This window comes from Otolemur garnettii, unplaced genomic scaffold (assembly GCF_000181295.1).
Source record: "Otolemur garnettii isolate 467f Iridium unplaced genomic scaffold, OtoGar3 scaffold00227, whole genome shotgun sequence".
Classification (NCBI taxonomy): domain Eukaryota; kingdom Metazoa; phylum Chordata; class Mammalia; order Primates; family Galagidae; genus Otolemur; species Otolemur garnettii.
In genome coordinates this window covers 1,823,636-1,827,227 of record NW_003852622.1, presented here as the reverse complement: position 1 = coordinate 1,827,227, position 3,592 = coordinate 1,823,636, and positions in this window count along the sequence as shown.

Genomic DNA, 3,592 nt, shown 5'->3' with positions numbered 1-3,592 from the left:
AGTAGGAAGCCCAATATCAATCTGTCAGTAGATTTGGCATCTGGTGAAGGCCTGCTTAGATGGTCACAATCTTGCTGTGTTCACACATGGCAGAAAGGGCAAATAAATTCTCTGGAAACAGTTTTATGCAGGAAGTAATCCCATTCATGATAGCTCCACTATCATGAACTGATCACCCCCCAAATGCCACTTCCAAATACAATCATATTGAAGATTAAGGTTTACCAGATGAAAAGGAGGCTACAAATACTCAGTCTATGGCAAGATACAAATAATTAAAAGTCTCTACTGAAATTTCCAAGGTGAAATGGGAGTTTTCATTTGATTTTTAGAACACTAAACTATTGTAGCTAATGTATATCCTTCCTCTATCTTTACTTTTCAAATTTGAACCCTCATGAAGTTTCATTCTATGAATTAATTATTGTGTTCAGAATAATTTTGATTGATTGAGTGCATGTTGTTAATTTGTTCATGAAACTTCTATGACTATCATTTCTAATGATATCAAAATATGTCACTTTTATAATAACTGCAGTATACTGTTTTTCTTAGGATGGAATTTAAGGATACCTGTAAAATCAACATTTCTTTCTCTTCAGGTGTATTTAAAAGTATGTGTAGTTCATCATTCCTATAAACCTATGATTGGTAATATTATTTTAAAAGATTAATCTTAATTTTATTTTCTATTAAATATTCTAAGTATGTTAAAATTAACAATATATCAGTTAGTGAACTAAAATCAAATTATATAATCTAGCAAAAAAGAAGTACAGAAGATTTCTTTTTATTTCAGGCTCCTTTATTCCATGAATATTTACAGAACATCAACTATAGGCAAAACATTGACATAACCATTGAAGATAACATTGGGACAAATATATCAATTTTATAAGGAAACAAAAGCATTATCTACAAATCAATTATGAGATAAGTGTACTCATTACCACCGCTCCTAGCAAAGTTGAAGATCCTAGCTAGTACAATTATGATAACTTAAAAATCTCAGTGGTTTATAAAATAAATACAAATTTCATTACTTCCGAGTTACCAAGTTACTTGCAAGTTACCAAGATTTCTTATTTATTAATTTTATCTATGTTTCATTTTAATTCTTCACAACTATTATACCTGGACAGCTTACACATGCTTTATATATGTAAAGCAACCCAATGTAACTTCAGAACAAACCCTTATATTTCAGGGCGCTCTATATCTAATATTATAAGCTCATTTATGTATATAAAATAATCCATATTCATAACCATTAGAAACTATTTCTGTAGCTAAAATTAATCATAATAGAAGATGTTCAATATGTCAAAATGGTCATGAGTTCCCTATAATGTGGAAGTTTTTCGAATGATCACCTGTCATTCATGAAATTATTATTATTATTTTTTTTTTTTGCTGGGGCTGGGTTTGAACCTGCCACCACTGACATATGGGGTCGGCGCCCTACCCTTTTGAGCCACAGGTGCTGCCCTTATTCATGAAATTTTTTCATGAAATTTTATTTGACTATTTTTGTGATAAAATAGCTTTAGATACTAAAATGATGTTCCACAAAGCATTTATACTAAAACAATCAATAAATAGAATATTTAAGTTTTAGCAAAGCTGCAAATCAATTTTTGAATAAACAGTCTTTTTTTCAATTGACTCTAATTTACAGATGTTTTATTTTAATTTCTGATTGTTAGTAGAGCTATCAGATTGTCTAAATTCGGATTCCATTCACTTACTGTTATAGTGTGGTGGCTTTGGTAATTCACTCAAACTCTTTGCCTCAGATTCCTCATATGTGAAATAGGGATAATAATAGTTTCTACCTCCTGGGGTTGTTGTAAAGACCAGATGAGCTTCTACATATAGAGCATAACGGTGACCAATACATCCATCGTTAACACTATCATCACTATCATAGTTATGAGTATTGTTATACAAAAGATAATCAGTAATTGGAATTAGGATAAAGGACTACAATGTGTGAAAGAGGGACATACAAACTGATATAAACAGAGAAAGTTACTGTCATGTTTTACATGTGATGGTCACTCAGTAAATTCTGTGGAAGTGATAAATACCAGAGGTGGGAATGTAAGCACGTGAGAAGCATAATTAGGGAAAATTTCCAGCCAAATTAGCAGTAATCAGGTATGAAGAAACTACTGTTTAATGAATATTTATCAAACATTGTGAAGTCATATTAATTCATAAATGTTTTGGATCAGTGGTTCTCAACTTGCTCTACAATGAGATGACACAGGGAGCTTAACCATTCTGGAACCTGGGTTTTGCCCTTATAATTTTTGGTCATGTTTAAAGTCGAAGTACTGGTATTTTCTTTCTAATTTAATTAGATGATTATAATGAGCATGCAGGATAAATATTCACTCTTGGAAACAATGGTTGTCAAAGTGTGGTTCTAGACCAGCAGCATGAGAATCACCTGGGAACATGTGGTGCTATATACTTGAAATATTTGCTAGTTTTAAATGCAAAGGGTTCAGATTTTCTGATTAACAGTTTGAAATGAGCAGCATTAAAGAGGCAGGACTTGGAACTAAGAACATTGACAATAAATTGTAAGATTACAAATATTACCTTATAAGTGTTAACTTTTTAAAGGTAAAAATTGTACTTATTTTTATTAGAAATGAAACTGACATGCTTCCTCCTCAAAAGACAGTGAATCCAAAAAGCACACATTTATTAATTCAATAAAAAGGTATTGAGCATTTATTCTGTGTCAAGCACCTTTTCAGGCACTGTTGGTATCAAGCCAGATTGGCTTTCCCGAAACTGACATTATAGTGGAAAAGACAGAGATTATGCAAGTAATTAAATGAATATATTTATCACAGAGAGTGATAACATGTTTAAAAGGAGAAACGATTAAGAAATTTAGGGTTGATTTGGGGTGTTTTCTAGAGAGGACAGTTAGAAAAAACATAGGTGATATTTGAACTAAGAAGTGATACAGGGGATAGGGGAATTGTTGTGCCTCCACTTAATGAGCACAATATTAGGGTGTATGGCATACATCTTGGCGGGCAGGAAACTATTATAAGACCTAGCAAATGCAAACATTGTAAGCTAATTCTTTGTACCCTCAAATTAACCTGAAATAATAATTAAAAAGAAAAAGGAATATTGGCTTTGTAATTTCCTCTTTTTGCATTTTTTTCCCTTTGATTTTGGTTTGGCAATGTTCCTGATGCTCCAAATTTTTGGCAACTTCTGAGAAGGATTAGTGATAATTCTTCTTTAAATATTTGGTAGTATTCACCAGTGACGCCATCTAGTTGTGGGCTTTTTCCTTTGTTGTTGAGATTTTCTTATTGCTAAGTAAAAATGTTATTTATTAACAATTTGCTAAGATTTTGTATTTCTTCATGATTAAATCTTCATAATTTGTATGTTTCCAATAATTTATTGATTTCTTCTAAGTCAGCAGTTCTTAACCTCTGTGTCGCGACCCCTTCGGGAGTTGAACAACCCTTTCACAGGGGTCACCTAAAACCATCTTGCATATCAGATATTTACATTATAATTCATAACAGTAAAAAATTACACTTATCAAGTA